Source organism: Sinocyclocheilus grahami, unplaced genomic scaffold (assembly GCF_001515645.1).
Source record: "Sinocyclocheilus grahami isolate Dianchi unplaced genomic scaffold, SAMN03320097.WGS_v1.1 scaffold340.1, whole genome shotgun sequence".
In the NCBI taxonomy this organism is placed as follows: Eukaryota; Metazoa; Chordata; class Actinopteri; order Cypriniformes; family Cyprinidae; genus Sinocyclocheilus; species Sinocyclocheilus grahami.
In genome coordinates, this window is record NW_015505519.1 from 295,333 (window position 1) to 322,270 (window position 26,938).

Here is a 26,938-nt window from a genome sequence, read left to right on the forward strand (position 1 = left end):
AGACATTTATAATGTTACAAAAGATTTCTGTTTCAGATAAATGCTTTCTATTCATCAAAGAAACCTGAACAAATTCTACTCAGCTGTTTTCAACATCATAACAATAAATGTTTTTTGAGCAGCAAATCAGAATATCAGAATGATTTCTGAAGGATCATGTGACTGGAGTAATGATGCTAAAATATTTAGCTTTGAGATCACAATAAATTACATTTTTAAATATATTCAAATAGAAAATAGTTATTTTAAATAGCCTAGTTTAAATTTAATATTTAAACTAAAATGTAATATTTCAAACTTTTACTGTTTTGCTGTACTTTGGATCAAATAAATGCAGGCTTGGTGAACAGAAGAGACTTCTTTAAAAAAACAATAAACTCTTGCTGTTCAAAAACTTTTGATTGGCGTATAGGCAACTTTAATTGTTCTCTAATTTCTAGCTTTTAATTGACTTAGAAATCAGATAACTGCTGGACAATAACCAATAATAATGATTTGTTTATATACTACAAACACTTTTTTTATCACATAAGGCAGAATAGTTTCTATACTGTAATAAATGCTATGTCAATTAGCACTGCATTATTCATATACTTTATTTATTACCTGGCGATGACTTGACAAACACAAATAAACCATATATTGTCGCAAGCGTATGTTTAATGTCTTCATGTCTCCAAACGTTTCTGTTTTCTGTGAAAACAACTGTTTTCATACAGCGATAGCTGGACGCTTTTGTCCATATTAGGAATTTCCTCGCTCTTGAAAACCTCTATGCGAATACACTTGCCCGAAAAAGTGCGGGGGACGAATTTACGTGATATTAAAAGTGGGGGGGGACACGTCCCCCGCGTAATCTACGCCCCTGCATTATAAACGTAAGCTACACATCTAAATCTACTATGTAAATCACCTTGGTCCTCAGGTCAGCAATGAAAATGTTGGAGCAAAAATTGACCTGAATCAAATTCCAAAATTGACACTTTTCTCAATTACTTCATTGCAGCAGCCAGCAACCAACTCAAACTAGCTGGGCCGAATTGTCTGTCACAAAGGTACTATTGAGATCAAAAGCATCAGGCTCTAAAGAATTCAATACAATTCAATGTGTCTGGAGGGTGCGTCCACTCCAACCCTCTCTAAAAGACGAGTAATTACCTCAGAGCCTCAGTTCCCAAAAGCCGCTAAAGACAACCTATCTGAAAAGAACGAATGAGAATCTCTGTACGTGGACGAACAAAAGTGCCATGATGCTCCTGAATTTCTGCGGCTTCATTTATTTTCTTATTGTCACAGAGAAAGGAGCTGCTCCTAGCTGACAAGAATATCGATGAGCAGGATGGGTACATCCTAACCTAAAATCTTCTTTCTTTTTCACGGGGCACTAAATCACAAACTTATTTCATCTTTTTTTTAAATATAATCCAAGATGTTCATTTTATAAATGCTCTTACAAGGTAATAAGGAGTTACTCAGGCATACCGCTCTCATGAATTATTCAAATCAACAGTATAGTTCTTATCTGAGAGAAGGGTGGCCTAAACGCAAAGAATTACACTGAAATAATATATGCTTTTAGAAAGTCGCAGACACGGTGCAATCCTTGCTGACTGGATACAAGCTAGTTCTGGCTACAATCACGGTTCATGGTTACACCACATTTCCTGCTTCAGTGGTTCTGTGAAACAGTCCTCCCAGAGAGGCTCGTGAGATAAGCACAGATCCTCACACTCCTCACACGTTCAGTCCGACTCGAATGAAGCGGCCCGCTTTTCACCTGGCAGTCTCAACGCACACATGCAAACCAATTAGTCCTTGTGGACTCCCGCCCACACACAATATGTGCTCATGACTGTGCGTGCACACTTAAAGGAATAGTTCACTCTGAAATGAAATTATGCTTAATTTGTTGCAAACTTGTATGCTGTTCATTTTTAAATGTGGAATACACACAATATTGTTAAATACAGTGTACAACATAAATAATTGTTACACAGCATGAAAATATTTAAATAAATACATACATAAATAATTATTTTAAGAAATTTTATTCGGCGAGAATGCATTAAACTGATCAAAAGTTACAGTCTAGACAAATTTATATTCATAAATTAGATTTTACATTCACACAAAAAAATCTATTTTGCATATTGTTCTTCTTTTTTATACTGTACATCAAATAATCCTGACAGAAATGTAGCACAAACATATTTCAACATTGACAACAATAATAAATGTTTCTTGAGCTCCAGATCAACATATTAGAATGGTTTCTGAAGGATCACGTGACACTGAAAAGTGCTGAAAATTCAGTTTGCCATCACAGAAATATTAAAAAAATATATAATAAATAAAATATCTATGAAAAATAAAATAGAAAAACTTTATTTTAAATTGTAGCAGTATTTTACACTATTACTATTTTTATTGTATGTTTGATCAAATAAATGTTTTGAGAGCATAAGACATTTCTTTCAAAAACATTAAAAAAAATCTTACAGACCCCAAACTTTTGAACAGTAGTCAGGCATGTATAAATAAATGAATAAATAAATAAATAATCTTTACTAGTGAGTCACAGAATCATTCAATCAAATGATTCTTTTCTAACACTGATTCACTCAAGAACAAAGCAAGTGACTGTTTTATGAGTTAATCATTGAATCATTCGCTCAAATGATTCATTTAAAAAAAAAAAACTATGATTCAGTCAAGGTTCATTTAATAACTTTTGCCACTATTGTGTTGCTCGTGCCAAAGCCAGCTGAAATGCGCAGCTATTCAGAATAACAGATTTTGCTTGTGTGATATTACCTAAATTAATTAATATTATACATATTTTAAAAGTAGTCTAGGCAAAAACTTCCAAAGCTATATAATACGTTTTATAGAAACAAACTAAAATGTAAGTTATTCCGTTTTTAAATTCAATACAACATTCTTTTAAAGTGCAGTGTGTCATTTTTGTGCCTCTACCAGCACCGATCACATGCCCTGGTCATCTCTGCACATTAAACCTGGACATAACAACATAAAAAAAAGATTACACACTTAAACTTTATTGAGCATAATCACACAGCCCTGAGTCACAGGACAGCCACCCCATTTAGCTGACCTTGCAGCTTAATTCTTCTATGAAAGCCGTGCAGACTACTGATGCTGATCGGTGAGGTTGCATTATTTATCAAAAACACCAACAAATGAAAACCCAGAGCAGGAGCCAGTGAAGCTGGAGTTGTGTCAGCTCAGAAGGGAATTATAGCAGCCCAGGGATAATCATTCCTCAAAATCTCTACAGATGCCTTTGGAATGCAGCCACTTTAGCATCTCCAAAGGGGCATCGGCCAGCAGCAGCCACGACCGAAGAATCGACCAGCAATACTCCGGTCCGACGGGAGTGCTACCTTATTGAAGATGAAGCAGAAAGGAGGGAACGCAAGCTGGGAGGTGCACAGCCTTCGGCATTTTGTCAAAACAACTGAATGTGCAAGAAAATGTTTCTTAAAAAAAAAAAACTCCTGATAGGATGTGTACATGCAAATTCGTTTTCTTTTTTCACTCGCCTCTTAGCAGAACCTTCAGTGAGGTGACATGTATATCGTCCCCCTAAGGCGGCAGCACATATCTGAGGCAGGAAAAAGCCAGACGTAATAATTTCATCTGTCTTCCAGCAAAGGAATCTGCCAGCATTTCCTACAAGCAACAACTCTTTCATCAGACAGGAAGTTGCATTCCACGACAGAGGATGCATCAGTGACTCCATGCGCCAAAAACACACAGCGGTGGGGCCAAACACACTGGCTTTGAGCCTAAAACAAACCCTGCAGTTTTACAATATCCCATCAGTCCTCCAGGCAGGCACTGAGCTGTCAGATATGAGGAGACGTCTATGCTGGCAGAGACCTTCATCTCTCTACCTGCTTCAGCAGATGCATATTTAAACCAAACACAAGCTTTTTCTACAACATTTGCAATTCCGCAATGGCAGATCAGGGAAAGAGCATTTATATGAGGGAAAATCAGCAGCTAACACTGCTTTGATTTCTGCAAATCTTGACAGTTTGGATCACAACATATAATTTTTCATAAAGCACATATAATCTATGAATCAAACCCCATTAGTGTGATGGAAGACGTGTCCACACGCTTAATTGAAAACAAAAAAATAATGTTGTATCATATTCTAGTGCTATACTATATATATATATATATATATATATATATATATATACAGTACAGTATGTGTATGGTACAGTATACAATATAAATACAGTATATATTATAATTATTATTGCAATGTATACATATTATTACAATTTAAAATAACTGTTTTCTAGTTTAATATATTTTCAAATGTATTTATTCCTGTGATGGCAAGGCTGAATTTTCAGCATCATTCTTCAGTGTCACATGATCCTTCAGAAATAATTCTAATATGCTGATTTGCTGCTTATTAGCAATGTTAAAAACATATACAGTATATGTATTTGTTTATATATGTATTGAAACATAATATTTCTGTGTAAAAGGTGATACTTTTTTCAGGATTGTTTCATGAATAGAAAGTTCAAAAGAACAGCATTTATTTGAAATAGAAAGAAATTGTGATATTATAAATGCCTTTGCTGACACTTCTGATCATATTGAATAAAATGTATTTCTTTTAAAAAAATGACTAAACTCACACTTTTGAATGGTGTACTGTATATGGTGATTAAAATGCTGCGCTCATGGAGTGAGACACTAAAAAACAGCAAGACATAAAAAACATAGCATAAAGCTATACACTAACATAGCACAAATGCTAGAACATGTCCCAACAGCCCCTCAAACCATATAAAACTTGTGATTTTACTGCCTCTCCATAACATATGATATGATGATTAGCACTCTTTGCTTGAGAGTTCATCTCGGGTCAGTCTTATCTGATGATAACAGCTCTATCCATTTTCTAATCATGCAGCTAAATAATGTTCAATCAGTTATTGAGGGATTGAGAAAGGCTTTTGATATATCCTCAGTGATCCAGCATGAATCTGATGCCCAGAGATAGCATGCAATCACATAGCATACAAGCCACAGAAACAAGGAACGTGTTTCAGGACGATTTCTCATCATACTAAATGCTACTGAATAAATACAGTGCAATAATATGGTCCACACAGCTAATAAACACATAAAACTACATAATTTTACATTAGGAATTAGCATTACTTAACATACATGTATAAATATGTTTCCTGCATCAATACCCTTAATTGTGTATATTAGGGCTGTCAAAATGGCTGAAAAACTAAATTCGAATTTTGTACTTATATATAAATAAAAATTCGAATTATATTCAAATTTAAAATGCATAATTTCAGTTAGGGTGAAGAAAAGCTTTTGGCTTCTCTCCTGAGGCCACAAGAGGGCGCATCGAGCAAAATATTACTAATGCACGTTTATTCAAAGCATAAGATAACATGACTATCTGTGAAAAAATGTGCATAATGTTTAAAATAATGTTTATAAACCAATTATAATTAATTAAGTTGCTTAACAGTTAAACTCTGCGGACCCGGATATGGGTCCAAAATCGCGTTAAAAATGTTTATGCTTCATTTACATAGCCTTCCTTATATGGTATCAGCCCATATATGGGTTAATTTGAAAGCTTGGAGTGTCTTCTTTACAAAGAATACCATTCCTTTTTATATTCATAAAGCAGTACAATTAAGCTTAGAAATGTATTCGTCCCACACACGAATTTCCGCCTAACCATTGCGAATAATTTTTACAAAGAATGTGTATTTTATATATTTTTCACAAAAAAGTGAAGTCATATCACAAGAAAGCTCTCATTCTCAGGAATTTGACGATGTAGATTATTTCATTGTGTGACAATCACAGATCGAATGATCTTCGATAGAATCACGATGTAAAATTTTGTCACCTCTGAGCGAATTTACATTTATACTCGTAGCACTGCTTCAGTCAGCCGCAAACAGCCACAAATATCTATATACTCTATATTATCTTTTAGATTAGGATCTCTTTCAAACAAGACAATTTTCACGTTTCTGCGCGCTTCCATCGGTGAGATATATAGCGTTTTGTCCAGGTTCAGAAATAGACGCGCGTCTGGAAACAGGAGCTCTTCATATCATAGGCGCGCACAACCAGCGCGTCTGATGTTATAGAGATCTGTGTTCGCTTGTGGACTGCAATTGGTCAGATTACATGTCTCTCAACTCAGCGGCCATTTCAGAGCCGTGAAATTTGACACCTCTGCGTCACTAGAGGGGGGAGAGGGGGGTCTTCACATCCAGGAATTTACGGCTGGGTGTTTTGAACTCTGTAGTTTATGGACTGTATGTTTTGAAGGCGAGATTCCCACACGGAAAGGGTTCTGCACATGCGGCTCAGATAATATCAATCTATGATAATCATATTACAAGTTATATATGGTGAAAAACGTTCAGCGGTGCCGTGGAGAGGAATGAACGCGCGTCTGGTAAGGCTTTATGAGCGTGTTTTTGAGCCGTTTTTTATATTTGAATCGTTGTTTTGAAATGTAAAAGCACAGCTAGCAATCTGATACACTGTTTAATGACAAAAGTACAGTATATTATGCATTTCAGTGAATATACAGTAAATATACATGGATTATTACAGTGCTGTGTGGATGAACTGATTTGTGTTTGTTTGACGCTCTGAATGTTACAGATAGCTGCCGGCTAGCAAATTAGCCCTGCTCTGGACCAGGGATGATGCAACCTTGTTGTCAGAGAGATGCTCTGGATACAGGAGTGAGTCAACTGATGAGGTGAGAGGATGCTGTGAAGCAGTATCCCAATACAGAATGCATATAAAGGGAATGATATAAAGCTGGAGGATATGGATTCTATTTTAGATTGTGATAGACCAGATATATTTTATAATGTAGACAGTCTTGTGCATCCTGAAATAATTAAACATTGCAGAATACACAATGTGTGAAATTTGGTCTAAATTCACTTGTGTCATTTTGTATATTACTACTTAGAAAACATAAAAATGAAACATAATTCAATTAATAATCAATTAAAGTGCTTATGGCACAGAGTAAAATAGGATTGTGGGGTTAATGTGTTTTATAAAGCCTGTTTTTGCAAAGGAAACTCACAATGACACATTTAGATGCAGACATAGACAATTTGACTCGCTTCACATATAATATAATAACTCCTGTTTAGAAGCTGTTATTTGAAAGATTCTTTTTTCTAGTACTTTTTATTTTAAATTGTAGCAGTATTTTACACTATTACTATTTTTATTGTATGTTTGATCAAATAAATGTTTTGAGAGCATAAGACATTTCTTTCAAATGTCTTATGGCATCTAGTGACATCAAACAAAGTAAATTGCAGAGAGCTGGACCTAATAGAACCTGAATTACAGAATTTCAAAAAAATAATTTGTTTAAAAACTCCAAAAGCGCCTATGTTTTTTTGTGTTTATTGTAATATTTGAAAAATATATAATGTTTATGTTTTTTTCAAAGTTAAACTTGCATTAATTTTGCATGGCTTTCTAATCATGCAGCTCCTTTGTGCAAGACGCGAGTGCAACAGTGATAGATGTCCCTCGTGTGAACGGCTTGGTTTCAGTTTTGATGTAAACCAGATCTTCTCTTTATGAACAACGCAGCAGCGCCACATCTAGTGGCTTCAACTGGATAGGTTAACAAAAACATTATAATGCAACGACACTTACATCATCATCACATCTCATGCGCCACTGATAAATCTACCTCCTTGACGCACACCTAAAATTATATATTCGAATATTCGAAATTCAAATTTTTTTTGACAGCCCTAGTGTATATAGAATTCTCTAATATCCCAGCTTGATATGCAGAGTCAATTAAAATCCATTCATAGGCTGTTTCCCCATTTGAGCATCAACCAATAGCATAAATTTGGGCTCCCTGAATGTTCTCCGTCCTAAAAATATCCATAACTGATGGGTCTTATGTGCGATGACATCCTCTTGCTCACATACACAGAATCTCTCTTTGTTCCCACATTCGTGACCCCACAAGGAGAGGGCTGATATTTCACAGGATGGCTTCCTCACAAACACATCTATTCATGAAGCATGTGCACAGCATGTCTGATGGAACAGGCTCTTATTGAACAAGAGGGTGAGGGGCTAATGCCTCACTCGCTCCTTCCTCTTCATTTAACAGTTTCTTTCTTTAAAGGTGAATTGTGTCATTTCTGCATCACCAAATGGAATTGCAAAAATAATGACTGTTTTCAAACCGGTTTCCCACTATTTTCCCTCTATAGGGTCTTAAACCAAAACATTCAAGTGAATCAAGCTACAAGCTAGATATAGTAATTTCTACATGTAAAAGAAAAACATCCAAAGTACATGTTTAAATGTTTATTTTATTCCACTTTATCTATTTGCATATTGATTTTATTTAAAATAACATTTAGTCAGAAATCTCTACTCCCTTACATACACCAAACTTTACAGTTTCATTCCTATATTCTGATGGTTTTTATAGAGAGGTTTGTTCATATATAATTTCTCTGAATTGTATAACATTTTATTCCTAAAAACATGTCGATTTTTTTTCTGGCAGTTAACGGTATTTTCAGATTTATGGAGCGATAAAAATATATATATTTTCCCTCTGTAACACCAACTCAACAAAATGTCTATCAAGTATTCGGATTTTTGAAAATATATGCAAATGAGTGCATATTTAATTAGTTAGTATTGCATGTGCATATTTAAATATATTATTTCAGAAAACTTGCAATACACAATTTTCTTAATGTACTGTGATTAATCAGATGGAGAAGTATGACATTATCTGTTAGTTGGAACATTTTTACCCTATTCACCCATTGTATCTTGCCTTAAGTATATTAACAATAAACACATTTCAGCTTCAGTAAATCAAATTAAATTCAGGCTCCATTAAATTTCTCATATGTCTCTGCTCCCTAGATTGATTCATGAGGAATAATGATGGACGTTATTCTAAAATATATTCATAATGTTTAATCAAAATATATTTTAACTTTCTTTTTTTTGACGCATGGGTGGAAAAATATTAACCAATTATTTGATGGCCATTCAAATGAATAGCAATTTACACTACATTTATTAATTAACATACTTTTAATCAGAGTGACTAGTAAACCAAGCAATTTGTCATAAGAATAAACATTACTCATATACCCCAAAAAAATGATTTGTTTTTTTAAGTTGTAAAATAAAAATTATTGGACAATTTCAGTCTTTCTAATTCTGTTTCAGTCTTTCTGTTGGACTATTTCCAGTCTTTCTTTCTTTTTCTTTGTAATTATTTGTGAAATTTACAAGCAATTTCTGAGTGAAAATTGTTTAAACACCTTTTTTTAGTGTAGTATATGATGCTAAATTTAAAGACAGGTTTGTAAACAAACTAAATCAGAGGTGAATTGCAGAAAATAGCATAATTTCATGTTTTTTTTAATCTTCCTGCTTACTTCCCCTTCCAACATCGACTTTTTTTTTAATCTCCAATTTTCCTCTCCTGTCTTTTTCCCCTCTTCCTAGTCTTCAGTCTTATTCTCTTAATCTATACCTTGAGGGACTCTTTCACATTTACTCCTGAGAGCACATGAAGGTCTTTAGCTGTGGCTCCTGAAGCCTGACCCAGTTAGTCAAGCCTAAACCTCATTAACCAGTGATGGGAGTATATGGACCCGTTCCATCAGAGGCATCAGGGCTAAAGAGAAAAACCACAGAAGAATAATAATGTAGTTTAAGGTTTGCCAGGTGGGCTAATGAGTTACCACAAGTCAATGATCCGACCCCCTCGTTCTGCCCCGAGATCCCTGTTCATAAGTGAAGCCACGTTCACGGCCCCGCTCTGCTTAGCTTAGCTTAGCTGCTCTGCTCCAGAGTCTGGAGTGCTCAGTGTGCGTGCTAAAAGAGGTGTCTGTGCATGCTAAGTGCATCTTGGGAAAACTCTCAGGGCCGGTGATGTCAGACAGAAGAATTTAAACATCAGAATCCAGAGTAAAATGTGACTAATGACATAAAGAGAGCAGTATATGTATTGAAAAGCTCCTCAGGTCTTTCATTGCATGACATGATATTTGAGATGTATGCGATGTGTCGATTTATCAAATGCTAAAAAGGTAAACGCGCAGTATGTTAGCTCTCCATCTTGGATGACAGTCATGTAATTTAACACGGCCCCGCTCTGCTTAGCTTAGCTTAGCTTAGCTGCTCTGCTCCAGAGTCTGGAGTGCTCAGTGTGCGTGCTAAAAGAGGTGTCTGTGCATGCTAAGTGCATCTTGGGAAAACTCTCAGGGCCGGTGATGTCAGACAGAAGAATTTAAACATCAGAATCCAGAGTAAAATGTGACTAATGACATAAAGAGAGCAGTATATGTATTGAAAAGCTCCTCAGGTCTTTCATTGCATGACATGATATTTGAGATGTATGCGATGTGTCGATTTATCAAATGCTAAAAAGGTAAACGCGCAGTATGTTAGCTCTCCATCTTGGATGACAGTCATGTAATTTAATAAAAACTAGTTAAGCCTAAAAACAAACCACTTGTTGAGACTAACATCGGTAAGTTTCCGGTAACAAGCAATTTGTTTGTCCATACTGAAAGTAAATTTCACAAATTGTCACAATTACACATACATACACACAATTATAGAAATATAATTTTAAAATATATTATAATATATATTACAATATATTATATATTAATATTATAGAAATACAATAAATATAAAGATTATTATATTTTAAATATATCAAATATAAAATATGTGTATCACAAAAATATAAATATACTATATTTAAATAGAATATTATATAAAAATTAACATATTTAAATATAATATTTAGTAATATTAGGTTATCTAAAATTATAACCTAATGATTATTTATCAATCAATTTTATGTCAAACATTTTAATTTTTTCTGGTTCATTCATTACACTGGGAATGAAAGATTACACGTATTGCATTGTGGGTTATATTATTCTGTGCCGTGTGCTTTGTTGTATAATGCACAATATTGCATCCTTCCATCCACAGTACTCCATGCATACAGAAAATTTACATTCTGTGCACAATATGCATACTACATAGTGTAGAAAGATTGATAAACTAGCATACTATTGCAACACAGCCCAAACAAAAAATGCTATTAAAAAAGTGCAGTCACAACTGGTCAAAAATTCACAGCGATTTTACCTTTCTCACACTCACGCAGTGCTTTATTGCATCTCGTTAGGACACAGTGTTGCATATATTTTGCAACATATCCAAATAATTTAGGGTATTCAATAGTTCAAAGTATATTATCAATAAATATTGCAATATGTTAATAGTATAGATACATAAACACTCCATTGCCTTCATTTTGTCATCGAAAAGATCCACGGAAAAGCATTTTGTGTTCTTCCAGTGTGAACATCTAGGGCCAGTTTTACTAACAGCTTGCGCCAGCGTTAAACTAATACTGTCAGGATTTTACGAAAGACGCGCAGTGATGAATTAGCGCTGAAAAGGCATGGACAGTTATTTTTGTCCCTGACCTTACTGAATATGCATTTGTAAGGAGTTTCCCTTTCAGACGCAAAATTTATGGAGGGAGAGTATGAACCAGGCAACGAGATTTACTAACGTTTGCGCTCGTCAAAGTAGTGGTATTTTCGCCATTATTTAACGCCCAAATAAAGCGTGTCTTAAACTATTTTGCGTTTGAAACGGCTGCAAATATTTTTGCTAAGAGGAGGCCCCGCAGAGAACAGAGAGCACATGGTAGAAGGGGGAGGATTTTTTCCACACGTATTCATTTATTTAGAAAGCAAGAACACCACATTGTCCAAACATATCATTTGCCAAGCCATGTTATTTTTAATTTGCTTCAGGAAATAAAAGACGACTTGGAACCCCCAGTTAGGAGTCACGAAATACCAGGTCTATCAAAACTTCTTGCAACCCTTCATTTTTTGGCCTCCGGTTCTTTTCAACGTACTGTGGCTTCTTTATTTCTTTATTCTTTATTTGCAACTACGCTAATTTGCGCTGCGCTTGGTATATTGTGTTGGTCGATATGTAAATGAGATGTTGCGTCTGTGATCTTTCATTTGCGCGGTTGTTAGTAAATCGCCCACAGAAATTTCCCCTCCAAGCTTCAATTATTTCAATGAAGTTTTGGAATTGCGCTCTCGCGCTAATTTGCCCTGTTTAGTTAAGCTGGCCCTTAGTCTGCATGGCTGCTGGAGGTGTGGAGAAAATGTTCAAACAGCCCCAGTGCGATCAATGCCTTGATTATGTGCGGATGCTCCTTGCCTTATATCACTCCTTGGCAGTCATGAAGACACTGCTAAATTGGACTCCTGCCATCTTCAGGGACACATCCTCTCTATAATGACCTTTGACTCTGATCTCAGAATATCCTGGGAGACTGGACTTGGCAGGGTGTTTTCAAAGCTGATAGAAACGCTCAAATGTGTCTGGCATAAAATCTTTAGTCTCATCCAAGCTATGGGCACTTTTGGCCCTGTGGACTTTTAGAAAAGAAACTCTATACGGATAAACACTTTTCAAGTTCTCTAATTAATGTAATTTGTCCGCTAACAACATTGTGAACATACAAGAGTGAACAAACATGCATCACAGAAGGTAATTTTTCTGAAATATCATTTCCACCATATCTCCAATGTTTTGATCTTTTTGTGATGGAAATGTCAGTAATGGAAATGACATATTAAATAAAATGGCCAACTACTTTTCTTTCTAAGACTAATTTCATAGGTAGGATTTTAAATAAATAATATTTTCACACTTTTTATTTAATTGCACTATATTTGATGTATCCTCGTATTTTTATTATTAACTGTTTTAAGTCATTTTAATTATTTTTTATCATTTTAAAATTTGTATCCTTTTATTTTATTGTTATTATTATTTTTATTTTTTTATGTAAAGTACTTTGAATTACCATTGTGTATGAAATGTGCTATATAAATAAACTTGCCTTTAAAATAATTGAAAACAAAATTTACACAATATATTGTTTATAACACATAATATAGTGTCCATAAGTGATATTTACATTGAAACATTTCCATGCAACAAATGCAAATAATTTAAATTATTATTTTTTGTTTTATAATTTTTTTTTTAATGGGATCCACTTTTTGTTTTTGACATTTTCTTCCCTCTCTGGAGCACCCATAGTCTCGCTTGTGATTACCTGATTCACCCCTGGTCAAGATTTCTTTCTCGGACTATAATTTAAATTATTATTTAAATTTTGTTTAGATGATCACAATTTATATATACAAAAATAGTTGAAGAAGTGATAAGAAATTATATTTTGATATATTTTCCACTGTAACAATTATTTTATTGAAGTTAAACAGTTATTATATAGGTTTATTTTGAAGTACATAAAACAAAGGTTATTGAAGTATGTTTAACAAGAAAATACTTTCAGTCTTCTACTTCAAAATGCGTTTGATTCAATGTATTAATTGCTATTTCCTTGTTATTGTATTTGTATTGTAAAATGTACTAGCAATTTCTGAGTGAAAACTGTTTCTACACCAGTTGTTTTTCAGATTGGAAGTCTGGAACAAGGATACAAAAATGTAATTTAAACTAAATATCAAGCCTAGGGCACAAAAGTGCCTGTAGCTGAAGAAACACCTTGATATGCAATATCCCAAAAACTGGGCGTTAGTGCATTAGAGTATCAGTATACACTCTGAATTTGATTTTACAGATCCTTATTGCATTCACAGTGTGTAATCTGACACGCTTAGATGTTATCAGCGGCGGATATTGACTAATGGCACTGAAATGTCTTTGTCGTAATATCTGTTTATTGGACACTAGGGGACAGGAAATGGAGAGTGCATTCCATTTCAGCACAAGGAAATGAACATGAAATCCTTGTGTCATGCCAAACAGGGACGGTCCAGCCCTTTAATTAACCCCTAAGACATGATAAATCACTGAGTTTTTCCTTCTCTCTTTAATCTCTTAGGTGCCGTTTCTGAGGCTCTGCTTCAGCAGCTAGAAATGCCCAGAGAACTGTTTTCATTAGGACTAAAAAGAAATTCTCGGGACACAGAGTGTGATCCAAAAAACACTAAATAAGGCAAACAGGAAAATCTGTGCTTCAAGAAAAACTGAACTGTTATAATGCACTGAATCAACACAAATTAATCAATATTTTAAAATAAATTCCTGAATATTCATAAAACTAAAAAGAGCTCATGTTTTACATTTTTCCACTGAAGTCAGCTTATAATGTTAGTCCAATTTTGTTGTGCAAAAAAACATTTTCCACTCTTTCGCTGATCTTATAATTAAACAAACAAGTTTTTCTACTTATGCACCATTAAAGAGATTTCACCCAAAAATGAAAGTTGTCATCATTTACTCACCCATATATCATTCCAAACTTATATGACTTTCTCTCTTTTTTTGAACACAAAAGAAGATAGTTTGAAGAATGTTGGTAGCCAAACAGTTGATGGTCTCCATTGACTTCCATAGTATTTTTTCCTGTACACTCTCAGAAATAAAGGTACAAAAGCTGTCACAGGGCGGTACCTTTTCAAAAGGTTCACTTTTGTACCTTTTAGGTACTAATATGTACACTTTAGGTACTAATATGTACCTTTAAGGGTACAATGTAAATCAATGGATACCCGCAACTGTTTGATTACCATCATTCTTTGTAAAAAAAAAAAAAATAAATACAGAAAAAAAAGTCATACAATGTTTGGAGCAACTTGAGGATAAGAAAATGTTGACAGAATTTTCATTTTTGGCTGAACTATCCCTTCAAGATGTCTATGCAAACACTCTCTTCGCAAAACCTGTATATTTCGACAAGTTCATACTCACCCATATATCATTCCAAACTTATATGACTTTCTCTCTTTTTTTGAACACAAAAGAAGATAGTTTGAAGAATGTTGGTAGCCAAACAGTTGATGGTCTCCATTGACTTCCATAGTATTTTTTCCGTACACTCTCAGAAATAAAGGTACAAAAGCTGTCACAGGGCGGTACCTTTTCAAAAGGTTCACTTTTGTACCTTTTAGGTACTAATATGTACACTTTAGGTACTAATATGTACCTTTAAGGGTACAATGTAAATCAATGGATACCCGCAACTGTTTGATTACCATCATTCTTTGTAAAAAAAATAAATAAAAAAATACAGAAAAAAAAGTCATACAATGTTTGGAGCAACTTGAGGATAAGAAAATGTTGACAGAATTTTCATTTTTGGCTGAACTATCCCTTCAAGATGTCTATGCAAACACTCTCTTCGCAAAACCTGTATATTTCGACAAGTTCACAAAACAATCTGTGCTAAAATGTGCCACACAATCTGCTGAGATCAGACCAGACGGTCATCAGTGACATGTGTTAAGGAATTCTGTGACATTTCAATGGTCTTGGGAAGCTGTCAGTTCAGGTTACACTATGTTTCACAGTACATAAACTAGTTTTACTTCAAAAGATCAACAAAAAAAAAATCTGACCATTATTTCATATGTCAGGCTTTACAGGGTTAACACGAAAGAGGCAAAAACAGCAAGGAGGGTGAAAATGGAGATGTTAAAGGCACAATATGTAAGATTTTTTTATTAAAATATCCAAAAACCACTAGAACAGTGTTATATATTTTGCTGACTGGTGTACTTACATTATCCCAAATGTTTCGAAGAATGTATAAACCCAGAGAAATAAGCAATTTTAACTAGTGACACGGAGTGTGTCCATAGTGTCATTGTGTCGCCTGCCAATGACGTCATAACCCCACGATTTCCGGTTTTGTTTTGTAGAAAACATGGAAACACCAAAGACGCTTTAATATGTTGTGCGTTTTAATAGACCGGTGACGACCGCACAGAGTAGCATTATAACAGAACTTTCAAATGTATCTAGTATGATAAAACAGCGCTGCTTTTTTCCCCACATACGCACGACCGGGAGGAGTGGAAGCGGTCGACTGTGGCATAATAAAAGCTCCGCTGCTTTCGAGCCGTGTGTCACGCTCGTTCAGTGGCCTCGTTTCGCTTTGACGGCTTTCAGCCTCACCCTGCTTCATTCTACTACGTTAATAAATCATTAGCTCATCCATGAACATGATTTCTGGCCGAGTCCCGTCAGATTGCATCGGCTGTGGGGATGAAGACGACAACTCCCATGATTCCACACTCAGTCACGGCGTCATCAAATTATGCCTTTGTCTATTTGTTTATTTTGAATATGCGCCCTCTAGCGGCGAAAATTACAAATTGTGCCTTTAAACTAAAACGTTGTTTTTAGGAGCATGAAACCTTGAGTAACATTATAAATTCAGGTTCTGCTACAAAAGCGTATGATATGTCCCATTAAAATGTGACAGAGCGTGCCAGTGTTTTTGAGTTGGGCAATATGAGTGGAAATTTCAAGATGAATCACACTAAGATTGTTCATCCTGCATCCTATCAAAGCACCTGCTTCCCAGTGGCACATGCTGAGACTAATTGAATCCTGAGCATCCTTCATTCACCGGCAGACTGACACACGAGGCTTCACTCCTGAATTCACCTCGATTAATCACGTTTCACTGGAGGGAATCAGACGTCAAGTGAATGATGATATTTGACTTTGCTGCAACGCTGTGAGGGGCAATTAATTAAGAGGAAAGGATTTTCTTTTTTTTCATTTATGATCGATTTGGCCATATTGTCAAAAGCCAAATTCACCATCACCTCTAAGCACAATCAGAATAGATGCATTAATGATCTGAGGTGTTCACATGTCTGGGCAAAACACTGACAAAACTCATTGCTGACACACACACACAACTCCAGCGCTCCAAAATATTTACTGGTGAACCCAACTGCTGAGTTTGGAAATGGCAACATTTTCAGACATTTTCCACTCAGTTGATGATGGGAGTGTGTGATATTTGATTATTTTTAGACCACCCATGAACACAGCAAAGGAGAAAGAAAGCCAGTCATAAATATGTATGCACAGCCCCGCTACATGATATTCATGTTAATGGAACTTAATTGAAGACACTGTGAGATTTGGAAATATACATTTTATGAAAAATTTACTTTTTGTAATGAAATAAAGATTTTTAAAAAAGAATTCTAATAATAGTGTGTGTGTGTACTGTAGTAAAGGCTGCTAAAAATGTAACTTTGCATAACAGAAATTAACTGCATTTTTAAATACTGTATATTACAATAGAAAACAGTTGTTTTGAATGGCAGTAACTTTATTTATATTATATATTTATACAATTATTTTATATTTACCGTATTTTTAACAAACTGGTGAGCATAGTTAGTGCTGGGCAAAGATTAATCGTGATTAATCGCATCCAAAATAAAAAAAATTGTTTATATAATATATGTGTGTGTACTGTGTACATTTATTATTTATATATAAAGGCATACACGTACAGTATATATTTAGAAAATATGTATTTACATGTATATATTTATATACTTTATATTATATATAAATATATTTAATATATAAACATAACATATTTTTCTTAAATATATACATGCATGTTTGTATTTTATCTGCTCCATAATAATTCTAAATAACTTATCTGAATTGTTTAAATGTGTAGAATTCACATAAGCTTGTTTTTCATCAACTGGTCAAAATTTACAGTAGTGCATGCAAATTCGGTCCATTTTTGGCCAGACAGAAACCGCACGCAAGCTGAATGCAAATATAAGTCTCTGTAAATCCACTCGCTGACAGCAGGTGGCGCTTATGGAAAAGCAGTTTCCCGTAAACTCCGTGGACAAAGCAGTATTGCGATTAAGAAAACGTCCTTTAGGCATTACATGGAGCGAAAATGAAAACAAAATGCCATCGAATCGTTTCTGAAGACAGTCCGAACCTTCAGAGGTACATTCACATAATTCATTCATATATTTATTTGTATAATTCTTTTAAAACCTCCCAGCTTTTCCGCCCTGTTTTCACTCAAAACGAAACTACTCTACGTGCTGTGTGCATGTGAGACTGTTACTTAAAACTGTTACTTAATACTTAAAATTGTGCTTTATGCTGGACAGTATTTATTTATCGCGAGTTGTTCAAATCGCTGTACTCTAATACGGTTTTAATGATAATTAAAAGATGAAACGGTAATACTAACCGTGGGGAATTTTATCATGATTTATCGTCAAACCGGTAATCGTTACATCCCTAACAGCGAATGAGTCATATGAACTTTTATGATACTTTTGCATCTTTGTTGTTGCTTGAAATCCTAAATCCTCATTTTAATAGCATGGAAAAGTGATGGAAAAGGAATGTCTTCATTTGTGTTCAATGGAAGGAGGAAAATATATAGATCTGCAAGAAGGTTAAGTAAATGATAGGAAACAACCATTATAAGTGCATAATCATACTAAATACATTTTAATGCAGCACATCATTCTGCTCACATCATCCTCTTCGCCAAAAAATGAAATAAATACATTAAAGTTTCAACTGTACAGAGGAAGGAGTTAAAGAGTGTCCTGCTAAGTCGAAATAAAGCTGATTAAGACGCCTGGATTAAATTGCTCATAAATGTTCCACAAAGCAATAAATGGGCATTAAGCTGCGAACAAAACTATGAGGCTCATTATTGGGAGAATTTCTGAGAGCAGAAATCATCAGATCTGCTCCACTGTTATTCTGAAAGGAGAAATACTGGATCAATAAGTTCTAGACTTGAAGCAAAAATTCACTATTCGTATATATAGGACTTTTCTTCCAAAGCTCACTAATAAAAGTGTGTCATATAGAACAACTTGTTTGTAATTCAATTTTGGAGCTTATCTGATTAATCATAATTTAGAATCTTTTCTTAGAATAAAGATCCAAATTAAAAAGATACTTTGTAACACCTTTCAGAGGATTCTGCCTTCAAGCCTCAGAGGGATGAATGGCACGTTTCATTTAACATTTGACATGATTTCAGCTGTCGGCCGTGCAGTAATGGTGCCACGGGAAATGAGAACAAAGTTGCGCTGTTAGACCCAGGAAGTCCACGCAGTCATGTGAATGGCTTGGGTGCATCAGAACAATAACATCAGCCCACCCGCTCCTCAATGAGCCATGAACATTCCATGCATTATCTCCTGGGTTGCTAAGAAAAGGAGCCACTTTCTTCGAAGATTACATTACGTCTTAACTCCGACAATGTGAAAAACTCAAGTACATATGACTAGAAGAACTTGCCACGTTCAAAGTGGACGTTTGATTAAAAAAAAATAATAATCTTGTACCAAGGTTTCTGATTATATATATTTTCAAATAATCTACCATGTGGTTGCTGTAAGCATTCAATGCTGTCTGAAAGGTTGAGATCTTTGTTTCAGGGGCAAAATCTGAAACATTTTGAGGATTCGTTTATATATATATATATAGCAGATCAATTACAGCACATTAATACTAAAATATTAACATGCATCATTGTTTTCAGAGTTAAGAAAAGTGTTAAAAAAAATTTGGAAAATGACTGCTGCATTAGTTCAAAAATGAAAATTCTCTGAACTCAAACTGCTTCTATGTGTTACAAATCAATGCTTAATGTAACTACAGATACTTGTAATTACCTGAAAACAATATGGCAGAAGGATTTGGGGATTAATATTCATGATGATGACTGGCTGGATCTCTTATCTAATGTGGGTAAGAACATAAGGGAAGCTAGGGGAAAATTCATTCATTACAAAATAGTACATAGATACTATTATACACCATCTAGACTTTACAGGATGGGGATAGCTGGAAATAATCTCTTTTGGAAATGTAAGGAAGAAGAGGGCACTTATTTACATATGATTTGGGAATGTTCTTTAGTTCAGCCATTCTGGCGTAAAATTCTGAGAATACTTGAAGAGTGGTTGGGCTATAATTTACCTGTGGAACCACAATTATGCCTTCTTGGAGATAAATCAGCTGTACCTAATATAGCAAAAAAATGCTTTTACCCTTATTAAGATGATCTTGCGCAATTGGAAATGCCCCAAAACCCCAGATTTGAAAGATTGGATTGATGGGATGATTGAAATTGCATCATATGAGTGCATGTTGGGGAGACTGCAGAGTGAGGGAGAAATGAAAAAAAACATGGGATCATTTTTGGCAGCATATAAAAATGGTGTGATTGATGAGCAGGACTCCTTAACAACTGTTACATTTCCATGTGCTTTTGTTTTATAACATTGATGGTGACTAGTGGCTGAATATGTAATTGTTTGGAAAGGTGAATATTGAATACTGTGGTGATGTACGAAGTTTTGACTGTTGAACAATAAAAAAAGTTGAATTATGAAAAAAATTAAAACAAATCCTCTCATGATTTAACACCCAAACCTATTTGAGTTTTTTTCTTCTTCTGAACATAAAAGACATTTTGAAGAATGTGGGTAACCAAACAGTGGGGGGGGTACTAATACTATGGAAGTCAATAGGAACCAAAAACTGCCACATTCTTGAAAATATTTTCTGCTGTGTTCAGCAGAAGAAAGAAATTCATTCAGTTTTGTAACAACTTGAGAGTGAGTAAATGATGACAGAATTTTCGTTTTCCGGTGAACTATCCCTTTAACTTTTTACCAAGAAGCCCATCCCCTCCATATGCCACAGAACTAGCTGGGTAGATCAATTTCAAAGAAATATAATCCATTGTAAAACATTAGCAATTTCCCCCTAAAACAACGTTGATCCATTTGCAAACATTATTAGCTGTAATGCAAGAAAGATATCTTAAGCAAAGCTTCCTGTGCCGTGTGAACCTCATGGGTTTTTCTACAGACGAAACGTGTTTAGATTTAGCTTAGCTGTCCTCACTATCCATGTGTCAGAGAAAATAACCTCTTTCCCTCCAAAAAATTATTTTCATAGAGTTTACGGTTGACTGGCACAATATTAATTACTGAAACAAAGGATCTGAACACTAACGTACACACATATTCCAAAGTCAATTCATTTTCCCCATGAGGTGAGGACGGAAAAGAGCTCTACTGAAGGTAGAGGAGGACAAACTCCTTTGTTCTGCTCCTAACATGCCATCGGGAATTACTAGATGTTGCATATTTTATATCTTATTATGTCACGTTGTTTCCACAACCCCGTTGCACACTGAGAAAAGCAGCAACGTGGCAGGTTTACCCTTGGTACAAGTTTAAAGGGATAGTTTACTGCACAAAAAAGAGAGAGAGAGAAGGTTGTCATTATTTACTCGCCCTCATTTTGTTCCACACCCATATATTTGCCATGGATTAAACATTTTTGTAAAATCATTATGTTGCTCTTGCAATGGAAGCATTACCAGATGCTCTCTAGCTCCAAAAAGCACAAAGGTTTCGAACAACATTATGGACATTTTACTTTTTGAGTGAGCTACTCCTTTCAGTGGTTACTATCTAAATGGAAGACAATCATCCAGGGCAAAACAACCTTGAGGGTTATTAATGAAATCAGATTTTTCCCTCCAATTAAGCTTTATATTCCATTGCTTTAAGCAACCAAAAATACAATATGACATCAAATCCCATAAATAAGTATGACCTTCTTCATCCAAACAAGCGTTTCAATTACTGGGCTTTGGAAAGGAAGACAGACAAAGAGAACATTAAGCATGATGGATCAGACCAAGCTCATGATGCTATCTGATTATAGAAACACAAATAATGAAACATGTACATTATGTAGATGTATCTTATAATATATCAAGTGTATCATAAAGAATATATGTGAATAGTCAAAAACTGCCAGGATCCAGAAACTCACCCCTGTATTGATTGCATTATAAAGTTAGTTGAATACAGAGTTGTATAATACAAACTATCGAAGTGGTCAAAGATCCCACCCCCAAGTATCAAAACCAAAATATGATATTTTGGTTTCAATATACTATTTATGCCCTCTTGATTTGACCTGTAGCACAAACTTTGTGGAATGAGTTAGAAATAGTGATGCGGATTATTACAGATCAAGTAGACCGATAAACGATATTTTGAACCGATATACATGTCTGGTGTAAAAATGAAAATTAATGTAAAAATTAAGTATGCTTCATGATTAAGCCTATGAATACTGTACTACAGCTAAACATCTTGGGAAAATGTAAGTATTTGGCTTCAATAATTTACATGTTAGAAATGTATGTATAATAGCATAACCTCTCATAATTCCTCATTAATTCTTTTCTGATGGCTAAAACATAACCTTCAATAGTAGAGGTGACTATTCAATTCATCATCTAATGCACATCAATGGATTAACTTTAAAAAAAATTTATATAATAAGTGGGAAATCATAGATAATATTGAGGTGTTTTGCAACTTCAGTATAACATTAGTGTATTGTGATTTATTGCAAATTAAGCAATGTCTGCTGCTGCCTTACCTTTGAGAGACAACTGATGCGTGATCACTGAAGTAGCTCCAGTTAGCAAGCGCTTTCGGAGTGAGAGTGAATTCCGCATTGATAGGCCACAGAGTGGTGTGTTCTGACAAGCTGCATCAGAGCCAAATAGCGCATTTCAAAATTAAGTTATTTTATCGGCGAATCGGTTTTGAAAATGACAGATACCGATAATCATAAAAATGCTTAATATGGGCGCCGATAATCGGTCGACCCCTATTAAAAATGTTCATTTCTATACAGTGGCATCCAGCTGGTTAAAAGATTCCTCAGTAAGAACAGGCCTCACTTTCACCCTAAGAGCAGATTTTACTTATGGCAGGTTCACAATGGGCACTGAAGCACCCAGCGTGCAGGGGCGGAGGCCCCTGGCCACCACTGACAAAAGGCCACCCCTTTGGCCACCCCACTCAAACCTGCAGTTTTTGTTCCTTTTTTTTCTTGACAAGAAATGCATTTATTAAGATGCAGAACTGCTGTATCTCTTTATGACAACATAAAGGGGTGGTTCAGTGGGTTTTTTCTAGGCTTGATTGTGTTTATGGGGTGCAGTCTAACATGTGTTAATGCTTCGTTTTTTAAAAAATGCATTATTTTTCACATAATTTACCTTTATTCCACACCGCTCTATTCCTTCTCTGAGAAACACGCAGATCATTTCCTTCTTTTATGAAGCCCCTCCCTCAGAAATATGCGATGGGCTCTGATTGGTTAGCTAGCCCAGTGTGTTGTGATTGGCTAAACCGCCTCTAGTGCGCATCTAAACATACCCGTTCCTTACCTCAGCGGCATGTGCTCCGGTTGTATTGTAAACAAGGCATCGTTAATATCACTTATCAGTTTGAGCCCGATTGAGAAGCAGAGGATATTATTGAAGAGGATCGTGCAGAACCTGTGCAAGCACGGCTTTTAATGGTAGGCTTATGTTTTTTGTTTGTTGTTGTCTCATACTTTTCGATAAGCTGTTATTTGTAAATGCTACTGCTTATGTTAGCTTATAATATACGGTTTTATCCTGATTGAAGCTTTAATACAGTACGGCAACTGCACGCGCGTCCATGTTTAACGCTTCTCATAGCTATGTGAAAATAAGTGTATAATTGTAACAGCTCATTTTTGGAGCTGAGCTGAATGAGAGAGAGAAAAAGAAAGAGAGAGAGATGCAGAGCGTGTGCAGAGCAGGGGGATGCGAGGAACAGTATTAAGAACCGCTGCTTTGTGGTTCAACGCATTATATTGTGGGGGGATTTTTTGAGTCACAGATCTGAATATTTTTTTGGATAAGCAAGAAAAAAAAATTGTAATCACAGAGAATGGCAATACCGTGAAGGGTTTTTGACATAGGCTAATTTTATGTGTATGCATACGCAACTCGGTATTTCCGTGCTGTCTGAAACACGTCTATTGTGCGTGCTTTGATTCGGTGCGAGAACAGCGTGTGAGTAACTAATTGAGCTCTCTTTCGTTTCTTCTTCTTGTGGTTTAAAATTGCTTGTACGTGTAAATTGGCAAATTAATCTGCATCACGTGCGTGCCGAACGGTAGGGTCTCATCTGTACGTATTACGGATCAACCTCAATCCGTTTAACTCCTAATATGTGACAGATCAGAGCAATCTTTCATTTACTTATTTAAAATGAAATTCTAAAATTTCTACTCCATATCAATCGCATACAATGAAAATACAGAATAATTAGAACAATCATTAACATAAATAAATAACAGTGTCATAACTATTTTTCCCAGAACGTTCTTGCGACCCGGTAGCAATTCTTCCACGGCCCCGTAGTGGGTCGCGACCCGGTGGTTGGGGACCTCTGCTTTAGAACATTGATTTTGAATCTTGTGCATCCATTAGTATCGTTGGAAGACAGAATCACGATTTATATATGAATAGATTTTTACGTGCACCTCTAGTTTTCTCTTCCTCTTCTCTAAAGCAGCGCAGGCCTCGCCCCCTTTGCTGCTTTTTTAAAAAAATTTTATCTGGGTTTGTGATGTCACAAACCTGGGAAGTAACTTCTTGTAGTGTCTACCAGCCATTTTTGTAGGCATTAAACTGCCAGAATTTTAAAAGACGATATCTCAGTTTGCATTGATCTTTCAGCTTCGTAACTTTGCAGATATTGTTTATGCTCAAACAGCAACATTACACACTTACTAATGTTAAAAAAAGTGAAATCGCAATAAACCACCCCTTTAAAGCTACAGCAGCCAAATGAGCTTCAGTAGAACAACTGTGAACTGTGGTCTGATGAGATGTTGTTAGACTATATGTCAGTAAAACACACTCTCCTGTCCCACCAGCCGTTTTACTGTGCTCACGGCGCACACTCTTCAACAGTACGCGAATATGTGGTGCACGCTCTATATCACTTCATCATAAATAACCCGCACAAGAAACTATGAGCATTCATACCTAGTTCTGTCGTCAGCCAAGTCATGAAATTACCAAAAAGGCGATTAAAGCTGCAAACTGTGCATGTATACGATACGCAGCACACAAGAACGTCTCTCAAATGCATGTACTAAAATATATTCTGCAATTTGAGATCACAATATAAGGCACAAGCTGATATGTATTTTTTATTTGTAATTTAATGCACAAATAAATGTGAGCACAGTGCACGTATACTAGAAAATATGCGAAAATGAAACCATTTAAATGCATAAAATAACTAATTTTATATTCTGGCATTTAGGTCTACTGTTGACTTCCGGCCATTTTCACATTTTTATCACTATCTGCCAGTCTCATCCATGAGTATGTCTCATCCATGAGTACGCAATGTTGGAGAGCAAGCATTTGGGGAGTTTTGAGAAGCTAAATGAGCAATAAAGCTATAGTGAGCCCCTTTATTAAAACACCTGGAGGTGAGGAATAATACAAAAATTGTCATATTCACTCAATTCTCAATTACAGTCAAGTAGAAATTAATTGTACTCAGTTGTGTTTCAGGCACCAAAACAGTCCAGGGCTGCGTTTCCCAAAAGCTTCATAAGCCTAGAAGTTCGTAAAAACGATCGTACGACGGATCTTAATATTACGGTCTGTTTCCCAAAAGCATCGTAACTTAAGTAGCACTTGAAAATCAGTGTAGATCTACGAGTGAGTTGGAGTAATCGTAAATCCCTAAGTGCATCGTAAGAAGACAAATTCATGCGGTCACCTGCAGGACAATCGGCAGATTGCACCTTTAACTTTATTCAAGTGCAATGTGATTATAATATAAAGTTTTGATTGTACTTTATTGTACACTTTATTACTCGTTTTTTTTTATGAATTTATAAATGAAATCATTAAAAAGGGCAGAAAAAATTGAAATACACATCTAAATTAAACGACTGAACAAAAAAATTTATAAAAGAAGTAATGTAGGAAATATGCTTCAAAGACTGGGGGGGAAATCAGTCAATGACTTACTGACGTGCACGAAAATGTATTGGACTCGGAAATAACATCTCTATATAGATATTATATACTATAATATATATTTTTATATAAAGTATATTATAGGCTATATAATTATGTAAAGTATAATATTATACGTATAAATAATATAATATATAATATAATAATAGTTAGTATATCCGAGTTGTCTGGAATGCAGCATTAGGTTAACATTTCAATAAACGTGCATGTACTACAATTATGAGCCATTCTATAAGGTGACATTTCAGCACTCATTTTTGGGAAACGCACGTGAAACAATAACGAACGATCGTAAAATGACTCGTAGAAAACGCTCTTAAGCGCTATAAGATCAATCGTTATCGAGAAACGCAGCCCAGTACATTATAGTCAAACACATAACTATATTGAAATAATGAAGATTTCTGTGCCACCCCAGACTGGTTGCTGGCCCCTCCCTGGCCACCCCTATGAAAACATCCTGGCTCCACCACTGTCAGCGTGCAACCCGATCTGCCCCTGCACAGATTCCACCTCCTGGGACATTGTTCTGGGAGATAAAGGCAAGTGGCGAGGATAAAAAGGACCAGCAGATGGCAAAGAGAGAGAAAGAGTGGGCAGCCCGACTCATCTGACCTAGGACTACCAGCTGTCATCCTCTCTGCATAACCACACACACAACTGGAGCAGCTAAAGCCTCCCTTACACACACACGGACAAACAAATTACCAGACAAAACAACTCCAACAAGTCAGAAGAACGCCTCTGGCGCATTTAAAGTTAGAACATCCCAATTACGATCAAAAACCAACAAGGGCTTGAGACGACAACAACAAAAAAGCTACCAAAAGCTTTGGCATTTAAAATATGGGAGGAAAAAATGCTTTTTATCCTTTATCTAACAAACAACATGCATAATTAATACTCTGAAAAATATATATATTTTTTTTTTGAACTCCTATTTATATTCTTTTCTAGATTCAATTAGAAATGGATTCAGAGACTGCAGACGCTGTACACTGACTGTAAAAAAAAAATGTAGAAGTTGTA

The 26,938-nt window shown here is 35.4% G+C and overlaps 1 protein-coding gene and 1 long non-coding RNA gene across 2 annotated transcripts in view; one reads left to right on the forward strand and one right to left on the reverse strand.

The window, feature by feature from the left end:
- Nucleotides 1–6,871, forward strand: part of LOC107603091 (uncharacterized) — an 18,677-nt gene extending 11,806 nt beyond the window's left edge. The window contains exon 3 of the long non-coding RNA XR_001611097.1: nucleotides 6,797–6,871. This is a non-coding gene — a long non-coding RNA (uncharacterized lncRNA). The remainder of the gene's footprint in view (nucleotides 1–6,796) is intronic.
- The window catches only part of slc35f1 (solute carrier family 35 member F1), a 100,695-nt gene that overhangs the window by 72,313 nt on the left and 1,444 nt on the right, over nucleotides 1–26,938 (reverse strand). The gene's annotated exons all lie outside the window — the stretch shown is intronic.